Below are 22,826 nucleotides of genomic sequence, written 5' to 3' on the forward strand. Positions count from 1 at the left end.
GGTTAGGGACTGGTGTGGGGTGAATGTGCCTCATATCAATCAACTTTAAAGAGATGTTTGATGGCTAAACATAGAGCTCATTGAAAGAAACTACTAGAAAGAATATTTGGCTTTCAAGGGAAGGCATGTTATGAGACCTAAAGCCCCTTTGGTTTGTGCTGGGCTCAGCAGGAGTGGCTGGCATGTAGCACCCAGCAGGATCCTTCTCTGGGTTCACTGGGCTTTGGATTAGCCCTTTCCTCCTGTGGGTTTCACTCCTGATCTCTTCACCAGGTTTGTCATCACTGGTGCTTTCTCATCTGGTTAAGCTGCTGTTGTAAAGCTGTTGAGGATTTCTGAAACTCTGTTGTCACTTGTACAAACAATAGGGACCAATGTTTGGTGTTGCATGTTTGCTTCACGTGTTTGTGTAGCAGGGAGATACTGCCTCTGATATTAACCTAGTCCCATTTCCCAAGATCATGAAAACAACCTTTTTCTAATACTATGTAGGCAAAAGGAATTTAGTTTTGTCATTTTATGCAAGAAAAAATTGGGGAAAAAATCATGCAGAAATATTACTTTTCCTATTGTACACACAAAGTGTTTATCTGTAGTGTCTTCACAGAATCAGTCAAAGCAGCAGAAAATGTTCAATCAGTTTATTTAAGTTCTTGTTCCTTCAATCCACCCTTTTCTAACACCAATAGCACATTAGAAGGCTATGCTTTTGGTGAGCTACTTTTTTGGGGAAGTTCTATTTGGACCTGCCAGCTTTGCACCCAGTAGATACAGAAGAGAAGTAACCTGAGAGTGCAGCACTTCCAGTCATGCCATCAAATACCAGGTGACTGGTGCAGAGCACCCATGGCCAGTGAGTTTCAGCCCTTTGGTGGAAAAACCCAGAGCCTTCTCAAGCAGTTTAATGAGCTTCCAGAGATGAGCAGAAATATTAGAAGACTGAGACAAAATTTCAGTTTATTTGTACACAAACTCTTTTTTGCTTTACATGCCACATATGTTTTCTTGGCTTTTGCTGAAGCCCATTAGGATCTATTCTGCTTTGCTATGTACAGAATTTACACACACAGCTATTATTATTGCCTAGGGGGATCCTTATAAGTTTTATAGCATCCATACAGATTTGACAACCTGCTGCATCTGATTAGTTATTGTGTTTACTCAGTGCCCTGAGCATTGAATGAATACCCAGGGTGGGCCCAGGCCTTAGAGAGAGATTCAGTGGAAGATTTGGTTTTTGGCTTCTGTCCTGAGCTAAATCATTCCATTGCCACTCCATTCCCCAGACACCCATGGTAAGAAATGATGGCTGCCCAGCCCAGCCTCTCCAGTGCTTCTTCACAAGCAGTGCCTCTAGCCCTGTTTTCAAAATAAATCCAAGTCATAAAACTTTCTCTTTGTCATATACCCACAGGTAAATTAATGGTGTGTTCAATAGAAATAATTACCCATTAATTTTTCTTCTGGATTGCTATCTAAGCAGGAGGCCTGAAAAGAAAATTGAGATGTCTCCTCTTTTATTTTCTCATGTAGAAGACTTTCATGGGTCTGTCTCATTAAGGCTTGTAGGTGTTAAGAGTAAGTGTTAATATGTAAATCTGGTCCTAGAGAGGATGAGGAACAGTCTGTATTTCAACACGTTGGCCATGTAATTACAGACTGATTACATGCTTACATATGTGCCATTTCTGGTGGGACAAATGAGAGATGAAGAGGCTGGTAAGGTCACACATCCACTCCTGAGGTTTACAAAGCCCGTTCTATGGAAAGGGCCAAATTACATTTTTAATTATGAGCCAGGGACTTGTCCTACAGCATGAAGGTCATGCACTACCCTTGATCCCCGGCGGGCTCCTGCCGAGGGCCCCGGGAGGTTTGCGTAAAGATCAAGGCTAGAACGAGACTCTTCAGAAATGAAGGATTTCCCCATTAATAAAGGCTCTCAGTGCATTTGACATCACTCAGTGGGGAAAAAAAAACATTATATATGGTATGTTTTAGACTACAGCTTACCTTGCCTTGTTTGCATATATTCTGGCACCAATTGGACACGTGCAAAGACAGTAACTGCAAGTGCAAGGTTTTCTGGAAAGTCTTCAGAGCTCCTTGAGTCAGACTTGTTATATATAAATCCTTGTGGCTCATGCTTTTGCCATTGTGATCACTATTTTCTTTATTTTCTTATGAAGAAAAACCTGATTTTTAAACAGAGCTGTTTGTCCATCCTCCAAAATTTTTTCCAAGCTCCTTAAGCTTTCTTCCTTCTACTGAAACATCCAAAATAATTTCCCATACGTGACAACACAGGACTAGTGTATTCAGTGATTTTTAGAATGTGTTCAAAATAACCTTTTGAATAAAACCTGCACAGAACAGTCTCATAAAATTGAGGCTGGAAAAAGAAAACATTTGGGGTCTTCTCTACATTGTAACCACAAATTAATGTGTCAGAGAGGGAGCTGTAACAAAATCTGTTGGACCAAACAGGCACTGATTGGAGCTTATGTCTGTTAACTGAGCAGTCGGATTGCTCCTGACAAGAAGCTGTGGAGAGCTGATGTTGCATGAACTTTTGTTTTGTTTCCAACTGAGAGAGCAGCTCTGCACCCCCTGTGTTTGTGTGTGAGTGTGTGTGTGTGCACATTTGTGTGTCCATGTGTGTTGCAGAGACAGCCACTAGCTCACTCCTACCAAATTAGCCTGCAAAACAGTTGGGGTAATTTAGGACTTGCACTGCCTGATCATTGGTACAGTTACAACAAATAAAACATTTTAATATGAGCAGTCACTGAATGTTTACTGTATCATATTGCTGGGAGCTGAATGTGTGCCAAATGCTATAACAGAAGGGAGCATATGAACTCCAGAATGATGACACTAATAAGGAAATTACAAAAGGCCCAACAAATGGCATTTGTGTTAAATCAATAATGCTCTGTTTGTTGTTTTTTTTATTCTAATCTTTCTTCTAAAAAAAAAAAAATTATCTTTCCAAACAGTTGGCAATTCCCATTCTTGTTCTTCTTCCTGAACATAATTAAAAACATGTTGTGGCGTCTACTTAAGACATCAACTTTCCCAAGCCTGTCTTGTCCACTGCGTTTTAAACAAAGACACTTGTTTTGGCATTGTGCCCTTAATTAATCATTTGAGGCTTTATTGCTGTACAAAAAAATGTCTTTGTTTAATGATTCATCACAAGCCCAATTTCTGCAGAACTTAATCAACTACAGAACTAACTTTCTAATCAGCTTAAAATAAAAGTAAAAAGAGAGAACAAGATTGTGTTTGGTGCATTGTTTTCATAAACAGGCATTTGTTCCAGGCACACTAGTATTCTGGGCTAGTTAGGAATTAAAACTACAGAGATAAGATTGGCCAGTTAAATGGGGATTTCAGAAGGGAACCTGTTGCTTATTGAAAAGTAGTATGATCCTTGAAGTCCTCTCCAGCATCACTGGTCACCGCTCTATGTGCAGTGCAACAGAATTCCTCTGAGCAAGCTTCTTGTGGAAAGGGGCTCCAGACTTCAGTTTGTGACATAAAGTTTGGTATGACAGGGTGGCAGTAATGAACATGGGTGGGTTTATTAAGTGCAGAGATTGCTTTTTACCATGTTTCCCTGGCTTGCTTGTTGTTTTATTTTATAAAGTAATATTCTTCCATTTTACTTTTACTTTAAGCTCCTATGGATGCTACTTTTGTTCTAGCAGTAGATTTTTACAGTACATTAGTTTGCCATCAGGCAATGTAGGAGAGGCTTAGATTTTCTGATAATTTTTTGTTCTTTCATTTTATTTGAAATAATAAGTTCAAGAAAAAGGAGTTCAGGTCCCTAAATGACACAAGAGAACAGTTGGGCTTTAGTGACCATGAATGGGCAGGACCTAGCCCTTGCTGCACTACAAGCTACAAAACAATTTGCAGGATACATTCCCTGCTCTGATACAGATTACACAAAGAAAACACACACAGATTGTGAGATGATAGTCTTTGGCTCATTGTGCAATTTATCACATACAGCCAAGGTGCAAGTTAAATGACTGACATCTGACAGACACAGATATGATAGTTCAGTTATTCCAGATGCGGGAGAAAAAGCTCCTCTGAATTTTACTGGGAGTTGTCAGAAATCCACCAAAGTACCCCCCAAACCAACTTTCTTCCAAAAAGTTTTTATTTGTAATAATACAAAAATTCCTAACTTTCCAAGCACTATACACAGCTTGCACTATGTCAAAACATGCCTACATGGAGTAAATATATTACTACACTATGTTGATGTGTGTTATGTAACCGTTGTCCATGTAAGACACTCGTGTTCATTTACTTGAGTTTAGAGATTATGCTGCTGTCTACATTTGGATTTTTATTGCAGAATTTCCTTTTTAAGGTCAGATAAGAAAGTATTTGATTTAATAAGCAATGCCACACTCCCTGCAATGTAATGAGTTGTGCCAGTCTTTATTTTACTGCCTTCAGACAAGTTGTTTTGTTGGGCTGAAAACAACAAAGGAAGTTTCTCTGCTCATCATCATGTCTATGTCCAGAAGGTGTTATCATTATAAATAAGCTCTGCAGGGTCCCCAGCACAGGCTGCCAAAGCATGACAAGAGAACAGCAAGACCCTTTGCTTTCTGATCACCTCTTTAAGTATGAAAGGCCTGAGCCCCAGCCGTTCCCCCATGGCACCCATGGGAGCACTGCTGGCAAGGAGCAAGAACTGAAGCTTTCTCCCATTAGCATCAACTATGACGAGAGAGAATTTCAAAGTCAAATGCTGCTTGTTTGCATTTGTTGGTTTCGATGGTGGTATGAAGTGACATAGGCAGGCAGGTGTGGGGTGCAGGGGAACCAGCTTAGCATCACAGCCAAAAGAGTTTGCAGAGTGAACCCTACCAGAGCTCATCTTTGACCCAGCAGCAGCACAGGGTCTGAGCCCTGCCCTGAAGGAGCTTTTGCAGTCCTTACTGTGCCAACATCTCCTTCACCTTTGCAACATTTCCTTAGGTTTTTGGCTAAGCACAACAAAGAGCCGAAACTCCTTTCCTACCCACCCTGTGCTGAGCCCTCAAGCGTTGGTGCCAGCAGCGGCTCAGTGCGGTGGCAGCTCAGCACTGCCACGCTCTATTGTCCCTTCTCCCAGGAAGCCCTTAAACATACCACATGTCCTCTGGCCTGATCACCAGGGCTACTTTTCTTTGCTACTTGGCAGCTGCAAAAACGAAACCCAGATGTAAAAAATAAGTCTCTTCTCTATTTGGCAAGGTCTCTTTGGACTTGGCCTCTCTGTGTGTGTGTGTCTAGGCAGGACCAAAGCAGACTTGATTAGCAGTTTAGTCTGAACATGTGTTTGCCACCAATTATATTCTTACATACTCACAAGTGCTGAATGCCTGGTTAAAGTTAGGGTAGAACATGCATGTGTCTGCCATGGTTTTAAATTGGCTCCTGGAAATCAGGCTGTCTCTCCAAACCCCAAAGTAAGGCACACAAGCATAATACTGCAGGTGCTTTCAGCTGAACAACTACCACTGAGCATGCAGCAGAGCTCAGCAGCTGGCTGGTTGCTGCTGATGGGCTCTGGTCATCTGGCAATGTCCAGCTTTCCATAATGCATCAAAAACAATTCTGTGTGCAAAACTCACCTTTTGTAATTGCAGGGAGAGGAACTCGGCCACACAGTGATGGATTCTGATTTTTCCTTCCCATTAGGATGATTTAGAATTGTACAATAAGCATCACTGCATGGCTGCTAGATAATGCATGTTATTAATTTGGCAGTTACTAATGCTCTATTTATGTAATATTTCATACACTTTGCAGAGCCTTATATTCAAAGAGCAACTGTAGAAATAGCAGGCATTCAGATCTGCTCCTGCCATTTCATTTTTTCCAAAGCAAAAGAGTAGTAGCTCAGTAAATTCCTGAATCATACAGAATGGGTTTCATCGTGTTTTCTCAACAATCAGCCCTTCAGCCAATCAGTTGTCCCCTAGAAGTATGGGAACAGCTAATAATTAAATCCTAAGTCTTTGAAACTAAGCAAATGAGGACTAATGACATAAGTAGAGAGGTATCTGACTTGTCATCCTCCTTAGAACTTGCAAAGTGTCCTTCAAAGCAGGTCTCTTTTTGTGCTAGAGTTTTTTGTTTTAGCCACTTGGTCTTGCAAGAAGGACATCTACTCTTCTATTCATCAGGGATCAGACACATTCTCCTCCTGATGGAAATACTTAGTAATGAGACAGAAGGAGCCACAGTATTAAGTTCTGGAAAAAGTATTAGGGGTTGTGGACTTGCAAGTCCAGACTTTATTATGAAAATTCAGCATGTAAAGAGAGAGAAAAGTGGGAATCCTGCAGGGAAGAAGTTGGGAAATTGAAGCAAGTAAGAAAAAAATTGGCATTCATCTGAGAGTGAAACTTCAGACTGAAGAGTGACCACTTAGTTAGAGTTAATTTGGGAAACAAATAGCTGAACTTAGGTTTCTACTGCCAGGAGTGTTTGGATAATTTACTCTGCAGTAGTACCCAAAAATCAGTGATGGTCTGATCCAGTACATTATTGAGAAGAAGCCCTAATCCCAAGGATAGGAATGTAAAACATGTCTCAAGTGATAAATGAAAGCTCTCTGTGACTAGGTATATGAGGTATTTGAGCTCCTTCTTGCCCTCCTACATTCCTGGCTTACCCCAGATTTTAGGACGTGTGCTTTGTGCAGTCTCTTTACTACGCCCATGTTGATGGGAAGTAGAAAAGGTTGTTGCTAAGTGACATGACAACTGCAAAGTGCTTTTCAATTTTTTTTTCTGCTTTCTACTCCCACTTTGCACATACATCCTGTATGAAGAGTTTGCTGCTGGGAACATCCCTGTCTAGCAGCAAACACTGTGACAAAGCACCAGGTTACTTGTCTCCCAGAAGTGGTACAGAAGCTACTGTTGCTGCCCCAATACTTCTTTCAGCTGGAAACCTGGGAGTGATCAAAGATCATTCCTGTTTTTCTTTGTTTATGTGTAAATCTGAGTGATTCAGTGGCCAGTCTGAAGTGGGTTTGGTGGCACCTTCCCTGGTCACATATGACAGTTCCTGCATTCTTTGTACACAGCCAAGCAAAGCTGTCAGCCCAAATGGGGCACAGCACAGCCAGCCTCTGATCTCTGCACTTCTCTAAACAAAACCTAGGACAAAGTTTTGAGCTAGTTGCCCTTGCTGCTTGCTTTCTGCTGTGGCTAACTGCCATGGTTTGTGAAGCACCAGCTCCTGCTGCAGTGGAAGATTTCTATATAAAATACCCTGCTGGTAGTCTAAGGTTCCATTGCTGAAGACTTCCTCAAGTTATTTCATTTATTGGCTCCGTGTAGGAAAGTGGTTAAATGAAAGAAAAAAGAACAAAAACAAAAACAAACAAAAAAACCCTCTAAAAAATTAAAAAACAACCAAACTTCAAACAACTATATTCTTTGAACTTTACCTCTTGCAGCAATCTTTATACTACTTACATCTCCCTGCATTGAGTTTCATTGGCCAAACCATATCCTTTTGTTTTGTGCCAATACAGTGACTCTAATGCTTGATGGGCCCCATCAGGACCTACCACAGTGAACCACAGCTTACCATAGCAAACCACAATAAAATGATAACAGTAAATAGCATTACAAATCTTGTACATCTGTCTGTCCTGGGTCCTCCTCTATTCCATACCTAGGTTAAGGCACAACTTCTTGCCGTGCAAAACTTGTGAGTGAAAGCCTGGCTTTACGCCTGTGCTGTCTGTTCTTTACCACATAAAAAAGGTCATAAAAGGATAGTAAGTTAAAAAGTCCTAGTACTGAAGAGAGTCCTTTCACTGAAATAAATTCCAAGCATGATTTTTTTTTCCAGTTTGGGGGAAGGGAAGCAGCTAGAAAAAAATGTGAGCTCAACTATTAGCTTTCCACTTGTAAAACTTCATAGATCACTAAATATATTGCCCGTAGAGGACAGAAGCTGTTAAGATGGAAAAGAATTTTGAAGATGGATGAATGACAAAGACAAATGAAGATTTTTATTTTAGCAGAAGTTTCCAAGTGCTGTCTCTGGGTTGGGAGGGTACTGTTAATAAAGTACACTTCACATATAACTGTTCAAGTTCCTGAGAAACAGCTTTGCTTTAAAGTTCGGTAGAGGATCAAAAAGAGTGAATTCTCTGTTTTTCTCTATAAAAAAGAAAAAGAAAACCCTGAAAAAGGATAGGTTTTTTTTGGGAAACGGCATCTATGCCTTTTGTCTTTTCTTCTCTTTGTGGTCCAGAGACAGTGCGTTGACTGACTTCTTCAGAAAGGAGATCAGTGAAATTGTCAGTTGATTACTTCTCCTTGATTAGCATTTATAAGAGCCCTGTGATACATTATTTGCATTCCTATTTAGCCATGATTTTTGTGGGGCAGCAATGATTAAACTTGTCACAGGGCCTGATTGACAGGGTCAGATCTTCACTTTCTACTCTTTTGAAATTAAAAACAAATGTGTCAGCTCCCTTCATGGGCCGCAGCGCTGTGAAGCTTGCTTGCCTTGTCATCGCAGATAGGTCAGGAATGTTTTAATTTTAGGGATGGATTCTGCTTGTCAAGCAGAGTGTGATGGCGTGTAGTTCTGGAGATGAGATGTGAAGGGTGTAAAACAAAGAATGGAAAGAACAAAGACAAAGACACTCACATTATTAGACAGATTTAATTAGTCTGAATGGATATTATGCTAGATGAAGCAGTGAGCTGTGAAATTAACCCTTGATTACGGATTGGCAGATCATGCTCATAAAGAGAATCAAACCTTGGTGAATGGAAAGAGGTGCCGTCCTACCCTCACAGCCCTCATCCCCACGACCCCTTCCTGAGTCCAAGAGGGGGTGCAAATCTTTGAAGGAAAAGCTGCTCTTGGTGGCATGTGGGAAGTTACAACAGTTTCTCCCTTTTCTCAGATATCTTGAGCTTAGCCTGTCCAAAAAGCTGAAGCCAGGCAGGTTACACAGAGGCAGATGTTTACAGGAAGAATGGTGAGTAACAGATCTCACCCAGTACAGCCTGTAGAGGGGCTGCACAGGCAGCACAGAGCCCAAGTCCGCTATAAAGATGTATTCCCACTTCATTCCTGCCTCACTTCTCACCACTACCAAGTAGGTTGGAAATTTCTGCTTGAAAACAAATTTAGCCATGATGAACTGAGAGTTAATATGATTTGACGCGCCCCTAAGTGAGGGTTTAGGCATCAGAAAGGTTGGTCTACACAGCCTCTAGGAAGCAAGTGCCATCGTGTCCCAAATAGTGAGACAACGTGGGAGATCAGGGTAATGAGAATGGAGAGGGTGCTGTGTTTTGCTGCACCCGATGCTGTAGAGAAGAGACACTTCAGCCTTTTGTGTGCTTCTCATCAGCATATCCCAAAGCACCATATCAAGAACTACTCCTTCTAATTAGCACAACTACAACAGAAGAAAACAAATAGAAAATACAGTGTTACTCTCTTGTTCGTTCCTTGTCATTTCTTCCAAGTTGTTCAACTAACGGAGTAATCACCCTTTATGTTAAAAAAGAGGGGGGGGAAAAGCCAAAGGGCATTAGGCATCTACCAATAGGTGTGAGGCCCCTGCTTAAAATGCATAGTTTTGGTGCAAATTTGCATGCTGGAGACTGTCAGATTAAAAAGGAGTGAGACATGAAAACAAGTTGGGAGAGAGACTGCCTAGAAATGGTGGCTGATATCTTACTGGGTGGCCGTCTTACGTCTTCAGTCACGTTGAGCCTCTCTAGGTGCAGAGTTGCATGGTGTTACTTGTACCAGTTCTTTAAACGTGGTATCAGGAATCCTCATTTTTACTTAATATATAGTAGAAATTAAGTGATCTCTGTATGTGGAGGGATAAGAACCTTTCAGTAAAAGACCTACAGAAGATTAATGAAAGTAATTATTGTTATATGATAGCAGGGAGTCACTATGCACAGGAAGAAAGGAATTTCTCCCTGCATGCCTTTTCTCCCCTGGTTTCTCTGTGTCTTTTTGTACCCCAAAAGAGAAGAGGCAGCATGAGAAGCTGATGAGAGAATAGAACATGACGTGAATCCCATTGCTAAGTCTACAACTGATTTTCTGTTGGTGTTAGAACAAGTCACTTTGCCATTCTCCAGATGAAAACGATTATTTAAGGACAAAAGACTAGTCCTTATCATTAAAGCTGAAGACACAGACTAGTTCTTAGGCAGAAAAGCCTTGTCATTGAACTGGTGTTTATGTGAGCAGTCACACATTAGTGTTACTGCTTTCAGGGGCCTCTCATCAAAGTCTTTATTATTACAAACCTATTGAGCCATATCCTCAGCTGCTGTGAATCAACATAACTCTCCTGAAATTAATGATGCTACACAGTTTTACATCAGATGAGAATCTGGCTCTCTTTCTAGCTGTTTGTGTACTATTCAGCTAAATTATTCCAGTACAAGCCATGCAAAACCCAGTGCTCTTATGAGAAGGATCTGCTTTCCAGACCCAACACTGGCCCTTTGGGCAGGACCCTTGACTGCATCTTCCCAGACCCCAGTCTGGGAGGCCAAGTGGGTCATAGAATTATTAATAGTTTGAATTCAGTTATTTGATTCAATAGTTTCTGGCAACCTCTGCTGCTTTCAGCGTGAAGCCGTGCCTTGGTGACCTGTTGCAGGGGGGCTTTGCTGGCAGATATGTTGGCACAGGGCTGGGTTACAGCAGGGCTGTGCAGGAGCACTGGCTTTGGGCAGGCTGGAGAGGCAGTTGGCCTGTTTTGTTAAAAGATAACAAAGCATATGAAACCAGTGGAAAATGCACTTGCTAATAAAAGGGAAATCTCTGTATCTTCTGTCTCTATATTTATCAGAAATATAGGGGAGTTTTTTGATTTCTTTGTTTAGCCACTTGCCACAGTTCTCCTCTGGGCATTGAGCTTTGTAGCTTGTAAAATCTTAACATGGCTGATTCTGTCATTGTGGTGCTCCTCCTGCTCACTTTGCAGAGAGGGAGGCTTCAAGTAGTGCATTCAGCTTCAATACGAAACATCAGCAGACAAAAGATATTCAGAGAGGTTTGGACAGAACCATTCAATGCAGAAAATGTTGAGAAAATGCTGAAGACAGCCCTATAGCACTGCATATGGACCTTCAGTGAGGAACAATAAGCACTTACGTATGGAATACAATGCACATTTGCTTGGATATTCAGTTTTCTATTAAAGTCCTGCTGTTCATGAGCATAGCTGAAGAATCAGTGCTAGGAGCACTGGCCCCATTTGCAGGGGTATTTCTGTCTCACTGATAAGCCTCTGTAAAGAGAGTAACTGCTTAAATCAGGGAATTGGCAGTGGTGTAAAACAAGTGTGAGCAGAGCAGACTCACGCTTTCCACCCAAAGTGGCAGCTCAGAATCATTGTGGTTCTGCCTACCAGGTACAGCATATATTTTCTAATTATATGCACAAGATCCTCTCTCACCCGAGGTTCAGGTTTGCAGCACCATTTCTCATCACTCTCTTAATTCAAAGAGCAAGAGCAGTTATGTGCCCCCTACCCTTCCTTTATTTTTCAAACTGAATTGTTTCAGTGGTAGCTTGGTGTGTCAGCTTGTAAGTCTATAAAACAGTTTTCTACCAGCTGGAAATCCAACATGCTACATGAATACATAACAGTGCCTAACCAAGAAGGTTTGTAATTCAGTAATTAGCTGTAATTAATGAACACAAAGTGAAGACTCATTTACAGTTTAAATTATCACATTAGCTCCTGTCACCCTCTATGTACACAAAACAGCAGGAATTCAATTATTTTTATTCTTCAAAGCTAATTTAAAATTTAAGGAATGCCATTACATGAAATAATAGGTAGGAAATGTAATAGAAATCACTGAGAACAGTTGGCCATCTTTAGAATGGAAGGAAAAAATGCTATCATGATGATTTGGAAATGTTGTTTCATCTGTGAACAGATGAAGGATTGAAATCTACGCTCTTTTCAGTGTATTTAAAAAGAAAATGAGTTTGGTGGTTGCTAAGTCTTTGTGCAGGAAGAGCCATTGTGCATAATTGTAAAAGCAGTTGATACTGATAATGCTGCTGATAGTAGCACGATGACAGCATGGAAATGCTCACACCATTATCTTTAATGGGGCTGAGTCTATTGCAACAGCATCGAGCCCCTGTAATATTCACCAATCTTAGTTGTGAAACTCCAGCCTAGCAGGCCTTAAGTAATTGTCACTTTGCAATCTGCCTGTAGTTTGTGTGTGTACATACGTCTATGTAAAACGCTTTCATTGTGCTTTTAAACCCACCATGATGCTTCTCTCTGCAGCTGCCACAGAATTTTTTTCTCAAACAGTTCAATAACAAGAGAACTCCAAACCCATCTGATGCCACTTCTGTAGCTCCCACATATCTGCAGTACAGCCCTTTTTTTTTTTTCTCTGTCTTGATTTCTTATTCAGTTGCCTTTTCATTTTAAATAGGCCACTGGAAGCTACACCGTCTAATTTTTCATAGGTGATCGACTGCTGAGTTGTGGGTTTACATAGACAGAGGGAAGGAAGCGATAAGCCAAAGAGAGAGAATTCTATTAGGGAAATGCAGCAGTAATTAATGAATCCTGCCAGTAATTGGGAAGGTGTAAGCCTCTGTAATATCGTAATGATAGTCATCCGTTCTGTGCATCCCCCATCACTCTGAACGATCCCTCATCGTCTCTGTGATCTCAGACACTTAGCCATGCAAATCTTCCTGACAGGACTCTATGTCTTTGTCTCCCTAATTGGACAGTATAGAGTTGTTTATGGATATTGCAGACATTTAGACCTCAGTTGGAGGTTGTTCAAAAATCGTTAGCAAAGTTGCCTTAACAGCATTGTCAAATATTTATTCCCCTGTTTCAATATCTGTTTTTAACCCAGGCATGGTTTGTGATAGAATTAAGTTTGGAGATCCACCATCTTGTTTGAGTTTGTTATTAAGCTATTTTCCTAGAGAAAAAGAGCAACAAAACAAAACAACAACAACAACAAATCTACCATAAGTCCTCATTTCTCAAGGATAAAACATGAGATTGTAGGGCAAATGTGCTGCTTTTTAATAGAATTTCCATGGGGAAATATTAAGAATGCTGACACCAGCAGTTCCACTTACAAAAATTACAGGAAGCTTATGGGGCAAAAATTCCAGTTTAGTGTAAGCCAAAATAAATGGAGGATAATCCCATCCACTATACCACTTCAAGTAAGAGCAGATTAAGAGTCATATATATTAGAGAAACTGTGCCTTTTTCCTTGGTTAAGTCTTGGAGGGTTTAATTCCTGTATATAATCAATTGTCTATTGGTAGTAGGTGAAAAGTAAGATATAATAAATGCATCTAATGTTGTGCTTTACCAGAACAGATTATTTTTTTTTCTTTTAAAAAACTTGGTATTTGGGGGATTTTGCACTTTTGTTCATAATTTGTTTATTGTATATGGTTTGGGGATTTTCTGAGCACGAGGGGAGGGTCTTGCAGAGGTCTATACCATGAACACAAGAAGCAAAATTGAGTTGAAGGGAGCATGCTGGAGATCAAAGGCAATGGCTGGTATAGCCACAAATACTTGAGATTTGGAGTGTCAGGAAGAGAGATCAGATGGATCAGCAGACAGAATTTACAATCCCTTGGTCATATGCCATTTTACTCAGAAAAGTTGTCCCACAAATCAAGGGGATTGTTTGCCTCAGTAAAAGATTATCAGGTCTCTCTTTCTTTTGTACTTACTAAATGAAGCCCCTAATCCTGCAAGCAGTTAACTACACTTCCATTGTCATCCTGTCTCACAAGGCTACTTAACTCTAGCCAAAGTAGCCACTAACATATATTTTTTTATAGAAGATCAATATTTAACTGGAATAAAACCAGGAAAGTGTATGCAAGAATTTGTCTGAAATAATAATTTGGCAGTTTTTTAAACCCAACTCTATTTCCTTTACACAAATCTAGGGTATGAAAGATTCTGTTCATGGGAATGTTTCAAAAAGAATTTCTGAACGTATTAATTTGTGCCTGTCTGGTAACTATCTTGAAAGCTGTTTGTAGTTTTGGAAATTATTCAGCCAGGGAGCAGTAGAAATGACATGTTATATAGTTGATTAATATACTTAATAGCAAATTACTGAAGGGGGAATAATCAAAGCCATAGTTGCAGCAAATATTTACCTTATCTGATTTCTCTCGGGTTATCCCAGAGTTTTAGGAACCTCCCACAATCAAATCCAAAAGGTAAAGAAAACAAATTAAAGTAAAACTATTTGTAACACAAGGGAATTAATAGATTTTTTTTTTTTTGTGCAAAATTTCTGCATATATAACTATTTTAGTAAGCTCCACTTTTTTCTTTTTTTCAGTTATGAGGTCTTTTTAGAATAAACTCACTGCTCCCTTAAAGCATTACTGATGCCATCTGTAACCCCCTAAGCTTTTTGCCCCTCTCCTTACATTGCTGCTGAAAAAGTTGTGAACTACGGCACACAGAAAAAAATCCATCTCTGGAAGGTCAGAGGAGGCAGTGAACTGCCTGAATATGTATAGCTGAATGCATCCACATGGCCTGTCCCATTTCAAGCTCCCATTTTGCCATCCCTGAGATCGCTGCAGGGGCAGGCATTGAGGGAAAGATGTCCCACCTCTCAGATGTCCCATCTCTCAGATATCACTCCAACTGGACACTAAGCCATTTCCTACAGCGTTTGATGATCAGGGACAGCCCTGGTTCACCCTGGGTACAGCTGGTTCAGAGTCTCCCTCATCTCTACGCTGATGCCGCCAGGTTTCCACTCCCTTTGTGCTTCTGGTCCAGGGGGGACAGGATCAGCCTCTCTTCTCTCTGCAGTAGACAAAGCAAATTGTCTCTAGATGTACCTGCTAGAACCTTCTCCTCCAAAAAATGAATGTATTGGCATTTAGGTTTTTATACACATGCACATACATATATATTTAAAATCCCAGCTTTAGAAACCTATGTTGGTGCAGCAGTCTGTGACACTGAATACAAGCTGCTGTGCAAAGCAATTGCCAAATGTTTACATAAACACATAAATAAGACAAATTTATTTTCATTATTCATATTTTCTGTTCTTTCTTTTCCTTTTATTTATGCTTTAAACAATGGTTACTGTAAATATTATGATAAAAAAAATGCCTGCAGTGGACAGAAAGATGATCAAAAAGCCCTGATATAGAGCAATTCATGTTTCTTCTTTACAATCACTAACGAATCTTAACTTGAACCATGTTATGTTCCCATGTGAGTGATAAGCAATGATTTATTATGAAGTGTCATGAAATCGGAATGCCATACAGTGAGACATGAGCTAGTGGAATATGTGTTCCCTGTTTCCCAGCCTCATTACTCAAAGATGCAGTGTCCCCTTTTCCAAGTCTAATTTACCTGGCTTTCCGAGGCACTCTGATAGCAAAGGAAACAGCACCAGGAGTGAAATACCTGCTCCAGGCTGTGCCATTCACCTACCAGCACTGCTAAACACATCGCAACAACCAAGAAAAAGGGCCTGCCTGAAATTCAAAGCTATTGCTGCATCAAACATTTGCAACCCTAATGATGCTACCCCCAAAAGCAATTGCTTAGGATTACAGCATCTGTTGCCTCATCAGTACTGTCAGTGCATGAAGAGGAAATAAAACAGGCATCACGGAGGAGACAAACGGATAAGTTTTCTTTATGCGTTAGAGTTTCTGCTACTCTCTAATGATTCCTTTCTCCCCATGATCCTAATTCAGGTAACTGGCATGTGATATATTTTGTAGATATATCGGCAGCAGAAGAGCATGTGCAGTTCTGGCACCACAGAGTAGGTGATTTACTTGTAGCTTGCACTGAGCACACTGCTTTGGTTTTTAAGGTAGGAATTTGTGTTTTAAGTGTTTCCTCATAAGAGGAGAAACCAGCACACTGTACATTAATTCACACAAGCAGCCCTCCTCTCCTGCTGATTAATGTTGTCTGCAAAAAGTAACCCAGACAGGCATAGTCTTATATTTTAAGCATTTTTCTGGTTGTCTCTTTAGAGGTCCTAGTCCTCAAAGCACTTGAGCTCAGTCGAAACAGTGATGGAAATAGGTGCATCTGCCTAAAGATCAAGTTTTTCTTGAGATCAAGAAAAGAGACATGGAAGTGTGAGCCGTACCAAGGAGGTATGGCTTGGGTGGTCTGGGCACACAGTGGAACAATCAGAAACTCGTGCTGACACCTGGGATGATTAACCATATTTTTCTGGAAAGGCAAAGCTTCTACCCATTTAAAAAAACCAAAAAACAATTTTTAATCAAAAAATATATATCTAATCACACCAGATTAGTTAAATAATTAACTAGTTAATTATTTAAATAGTTAATTAGTTAAATAATTAGTTAAATAAGTAGCAGTTTCTGTTTCAAAACAGGGTCCCTTTCTGCCACAACAAAATGTGTCAGAACAAAAATCTAAACTGAACAGAATAAACTAGAGAACAAATGTATATCCTGCAAATTCTTTCACATGAAAAAACAAACAAACAAACAAACTACCTTATATCTAGGCATGTTACAACTAGTTCAGTCTTTCTTAAGGCAATAGAAGCTGTTGTTTTTCTTGCAGAAAATGTGGGAATCATCAGAAGAAAATTAACCAGAACTCATCCTTGTCTGAAAGGCTGAGAGACTCACAAATTTCAAATACCTTTATTCTATAGAAATGCTTTATACAGAATCTTTGTGAAGTACAATCCAGAGAGTAGTTGTCTCAAAGCACTGACAATGTCTGCTGTTCCAGAGGAGACGGTGTGTGATGTACCGTCCTGAAATATTGTCAGCAAGCCTGGAAATATGAAGTTACTTTCATAGCAAGGCAGGGATGAAAGGAAAGAGGTTTGGGTTAGCTTTTTTGTTTTGCTTTGTTTCTTAGTCCTAATGAAATGCACTAGTGTGCTCTTAACTTCTCCCCTCCCATTTTGTTCAGCGGAGAAAAGGAACATAATTCTCCTGCAGAACAGTTATGGTGTTGAGAGGAGAGGGAAGAGGTACAAATTCCTTCCTGGAAGTGTTTGCCAGTGACAAGTTCTGTGTAATATCAGTATGAGACAGGGTCAGCATCTCCTCAGGCTCCAGTAGCCTTTCCTCTCTCACGGTGGATCCAGACACTGTATTGGCACAGCTCGATAGGTGGGGCTGGGAGAAAACCGCCCACAGGCGCCTCTGCTGCGATGGTTAAGAAATTCTCTTCAGAATTGAAAAAATGTGGGGTTTAATCTACCCAGGAATAGCATCACAAGTGAAACAGGGAAGCAATTGAGGAATTATGCAGCAGTTGAGTAAACACTTGCAGATGACAAACTGGCCTTTTTAAGCACCTAAATTAATTGAGGAAATCTAGCTTTATGTGACCCACCAGTACATCCTGATATCCATCCATGTAAACCTGGGACTTGAACCCACTTCCGGTGTCCAGATGGTTGGACCGTAGCTGCCTTGTCTTATCTGCTCTAAATTTTTTTTTTTTTCAAGGTATGTTACAAAAGCTATTTGTCTTCTGGGATCTATACAGGTGGCATTTTAAAACGTAGCAAACACCCAAGACTACAGAACCTGCTTGTCACAGAAAATGACACAGTTTGCATGTGACCTGTAATGACAGTTGCTAGCTGAAAAGAAACCAGAAATTCAGCTATATCTTCCACACTTTGGTTGCAGCTGCCATCAACTAAATTTCTCTCTGAGGGCAGATGGTGCCCTGTACAATGAACAATTTAATCTTTAGCAAATAGAGAAACTTTGCCAAAAAAATCCACTTCTTTTTTTTTTTTTTTCTCTCCAAGAATAGGCTGTCAATAACATGTGCTCTCAAATAAATTGTGATTTGATGACTATACTTTATTTATAGGGAAAAAAAAAAAAAAAGTAAATGTTCTCTCTCTTCTTTTTTTTTTTCTTTACAAGCCTATGTCCCTTCCACATACCCCTGTACCAGGCTTTGTCTGTGTGCAGAAGCGATTAGGGGGGACTAGATGAGTGCCAGGACACTTCTTTGTGCCTGTTTGATATCACGTGTGCTCTTCTTTGTTACCGAACACGTGTGTATCCTATGTCACCTTGAGGCCCAAGCTGAGATCAGGGGTGAAATCTTGGCCTTTCTCAACACAAGTGGCAGGAATCCCACTCTCTCCCCCAGCCCTGGATTTCATCACATCTCTGTGAAGACACGGGGAGCTGCAGCCCCCAATTTTTCATCTGACTCCATCTATCAGCAAAACAGCTGAGGCATGCAAGGAGTTGAAATTATTTGCCTAAAGCTATGCACACCAGATCTCTGGGGGTGGGAACTGGGTTTTTAGCACCCAGTACACCCTCTTCCCTTCCTCTCTTGGCTGCCTGTGAAGGAAGTGAGGATGGGCAGAGTGTGGCTGCCTCTCCTGCACTCTCCCTGCACTCGGCATCATGCCTTAGCTGCCCTGGGCCCACACAGAGACCTGGATTGCCCAAACTACTGGTGAGAGGGGAAAATTATTATTGCTGATTTTTCTCAGCCTAAATAGCCCCCTGATCCATGGCATCTTACAGCTGGCACTGGTGAGTGGTTACAAGTGGAGGGAGGACTGGGGCTGCTTCATCCAGCAGCGCTCACCTCCACCCTCCACATCTTTCCCTCCCCCCTGTCTGCTGGGGAATGTGTCTCATCCTTCCTGCTTTTAAAATAGTCTGGATCCTTTTCTAGTCATTCACAGAAGAAACTGCCTGCCCTCTGGGGAACTGCTTAGGCTAACAGATGTCAGCTTTTTCACAAGCCATGTTGTTCAGGTGGATTTGGAGGATCTAGCTGTATTTGTTCAGGGATGTCTAGAAACCCTAGTGAGCTGGGCACTGCTGTGCATGTGCAGCAGCTCTGATTGGGCTGCTTTTTGCCTAGAAATATATAAATATACTGACATATAAAAATATATCGGTACATTGTATTTGTACATAAAATAGAATGTATATGCAGCAGATTTTTTGTACCTCTCTCTCTCAGGACTCAGATGGCACAACTGGTCCACATACACACCTGCATGGGCACGGGCCCCTGAAATGTCAGCATTGCTGCATCTGAGCAGCCCAGCCCTGGTGTTTGGTACAGTTAGTCCCTAGTCCTAGCAGGGTCAGATCACTGTGCGCACTGCGCTGTGCACAATAAAACAGGCATATGCTTGAGTTTTGCTGAATGAGGGTCACAGCCAAAAAAAGTCTGTCATACAGAGCTATATGCACAGATATCAGAAGTTTCTGAAAAAAAAATCAAAATGTGAAGGATTTTGGTTGCTTTTTGACAGATTTCAAGGAGAGTCTTCTTTTATACCCCAGAACAGTTAGGCCAGGCCAGCTGAGGTAAATCAGCATAACTGTGTTGACCTCCTGCAGATAAGACTTTTGCAGCAGCTGCAGATATGTGCTCTGATGATCTTGCTGCTGAAATCCAGAGGTCTTTTATCTGGCCTTGGCCTTAGCCTCTTAAGCAAAGGATCTTGAACAAAGAGTTTTCTGAGATAAATGCAACTTAATGACTTCAAGTTTTCATTAAATGTAGTTTCCATCATCCCAGGCAATGAGGTCTCTGAATTCCTCCACCTGGGTGTTACCGCAGTCAGGCAGTTTTATGTTTAGGCAGACACACCCCAGGAACATTTGAGCTGCAGCCCACAATTCTCTTATAAGCTTAGATCATGGGACAGAAACATGTTTTACTTTTACAACTAAGGAGACCTTTTTCCACACTCCTCTCTCCATGTATACTGCACCCTCAGCAAGAACCAAGAAGAGCTGTATTAGGTGTCACGAGGGTTATTTTTGCCTCTCCCAAAATTATTTCTGACCCTACTAGAGTGTGTTTAGTGAAACAAATATGTTCTATTTATTTATTTAATGTGCTGTTAAATGACCTTCTGGAAAGCTATTCCTGCCACAAGGCTTTAAAATGGATGGGCAGGCATGACTTCAGAGAGCATGCTCCTTCCAATCAGGATGAGTCATTTGAGTAGTTACTGTTTAGATTGATATAATTTTAGTTATAATTATGGGTAACGAGAAGGCACTTAGAGTCTGTAATATTGTAATTCATGGTGAGAGGAGCCCTAAATTAAATAAAATAGATCCAGATTTGCTTTTTCTCCCTATCTAGGTATTATGTACGTGAGCATAATTCCTCAAGGAACAGATTTTCTGCTGCTGTAAAAATCTAGCAAAAGTAGGTCAGAAATGACATCTAGAGACAGCATGTTTGGTAACCACAAAGGGGCTGTCTGAGTCTTTCTATTTGGCCTTTTAAGAGTCCTGCAATTTATTACTATAGGTACAGCTGCAGCAGGAAAAGGTTTTGATCCATAGACTCCCATGGACTTCAGTGGGTGGATCACAGATAGATATTGTCATTTTTATTATCCCATTGCACTAATAGAAGATGGTAAAATGATATTAGCAAAGATCTGGACATACAAAAAAACCCCTTATAAACAGATGAACCTGCTGGCATCTGCCTAGCTCTAGAGTTCCACCACAGCTTGGGAAGCTGTGCCATGGCCAAGGAGTGGGAAGGTGCTTGTTAGAGGGAATCCTGAGTCCTGACACATCCGCATTAAATCAGAGACAACTTTTTACATCTATTGATGGCTTGATAATTAATGTTAAATAAAATCAAAACTTCAGTATCTGCAGCTGATATTTCACATATGCTGCACAAGACATCAGCATAATGAACACCTTCAATTGCATTTTCAGAACATAATTTAAATAATAGATTTTTCTTTATGGTCCAGGTTGAAATACATTTCAACAAATGCCCAGGAAGCCACAAACTTTGCCCATCAAGTGCAGTTAGAATATCCAGACTGCCGTGCCCTAGACTGTGGATGACAAGCTCTCCACATACTCCCTGAATCTCTTGAGACTTGATAATGAAATACATATACGATGACCCTTATTGATCAGGGCTCACACTAATTAATTCCCAAAGTCCTGTCCCAGCCTGCAGTGATATCAGTGGGAAAATAAATAAATAAATAAATAAATCCCACAACACACAACAAAAACCCCAAAAAGCCAAGGATGGAGACTTGAGGCTTTGGTTGGCCAAAAGACCTAGGGGTGAAGTACTTATCCAATTGAAATCAATGGCAAGTCCCAGTTGATTTTAGTCATGCATGGATGTTACCATTAGTCAAGTATATGGACACTTGGCCTCAAAGTTTATACAATTGTCACAAATGCCTTTTATAGCAGTGCTGTAATTTCTTGCACAGACACAGCAGTGCAGAGAACCCCCTCCAGCTCCTGGGCTCCTTGCTCTATCTCATCTTTCCTCCAGCAGCAAAACCAGTTGAGGAGGTTTGCACCCTTCCCAGTGGCTCTGCAGTGCCAGCCCTGCACTGGGAAGTATTTGTGTGGCCCATGTGAGCTACAGCAGGGGTGGATCCAGTTAAGGGCTGGGACACATGGATGGTTACAGTGGCACAGCTGAGGATTGTATCACACCATAATAGAAAGGGGCGTGAGCTTCTGAAGTGGGTTTATTGCCAGAAGAGTTTCCTATGGACCTACACCCTGACTGATGTGTCCCTGAAGAGCGCTGCCGAGGGTCGACAATGCCCTTAATGCTGCCTTGTGATGTCAGAGAGACCAGGAATATTACTAAGCTGATTTTTTTGTGGCTGGTTTAATACAAAAGTCCAAGGACCTTCCTCACAACTAATCAAAAGAAAAGGAGGCAGGAATTTGGCTTTTCAGTTTTCTAATCCAAGCCCTTGATTAATGTTGCCCACTGGCAGAGAACCAGTGCTCTGCAGTTACTTCGCTTCAAACCAAGACTTCTTCCCAGATTTAGCACATACTACCTGCTGCTTAATTTTCCTAATGACATGCTGGAGGCAGAGTTGAATTAATCAAGAGTTATTGCTCCTGCACTCAGCTGTTTCACCACCCCCCTCATGTTGGCCTGTGTGGGACCAGCCCATAGTGTCTGTGTCCTGTGCCACGGGAATTAGGCAGATGCTCTGCACGTCAGAGCCGCTGCAGAGCTTGATCTGATCCAAGGCAGGACTTACGTGGCATGCCAGAACTAGCTTTCCATCCTGGTGAGGGCTGCAAAATCTACTCAGAAAGGTAAAGTCAACTGCCTGTGCCATCTGCACAGTCTGCACTTGAACCATATGCAGAGGGTGATTCTGCAGCTGAGAAGTTGGCTGCAGAAGCAGAGCCAGCTCATGGCATTACTGTATCTCAGCTCTAGGCTTTACAATAGTGAGGCTTCTGAACTTCTTGAAGACTTGAACACTGTGTGCACTGACACAGCTTTGTCCTTTTGCAGTGCAAAATAATAATTTTGCAAAGTGTGAGTTGCTCTGGAGTGTTACCTCTGCAACCTAAAGACAACATTTTAAAGTGACAACATGGATTGCTTTTAATATATTTTATGTGAGAATAATGATCGAAGGTATTCACCACAATTTCAAACTGATTTCTGTGCATCCTTAGTTGCCAAGTTTCTACAATCAGCTGCCAAAACCTCTTCTTCCCTTCCAACTATTTCTCCATAGCAGTTTTGGGTTGCCAATGCATCACTATGAAAACTGAAAAGGTGAAGATATTGCAAAACAAACCAAATTATAAACTAAATAGCACAGAGTCAATGGACGTTTTTGTTTTCATATGGAATTTTTTGAGAAGCTGAGTTTATTTTACCTTAAATAAAGCTACTACTGAATTTCCAGTTGATTTAGCCAGAACACAGGGAACAC

The 22,826-nt window shown here is 41.0% G+C and overlaps 1 protein-coding gene across 1 annotated transcript in view; it reads left to right on the top strand.

Moving 5' to 3' along the window:
- The window catches only part of TSHZ2 (teashirt zinc finger homeobox 2), a 215,006-nt gene that overhangs the window by 190,640 nt on the left and 1,540 nt on the right, over positions 1–22,826 (top strand). The gene's annotated exons all lie outside the window — the stretch shown is intronic.

Source organism: Apus apus, chromosome 15, assembly GCF_020740795.1.
Source record: "Apus apus isolate bApuApu2 chromosome 15, bApuApu2.pri.cur, whole genome shotgun sequence".
Classification (NCBI taxonomy): domain Eukaryota; kingdom Metazoa; phylum Chordata; class Aves; order Apodiformes; family Apodidae; genus Apus; species Apus apus.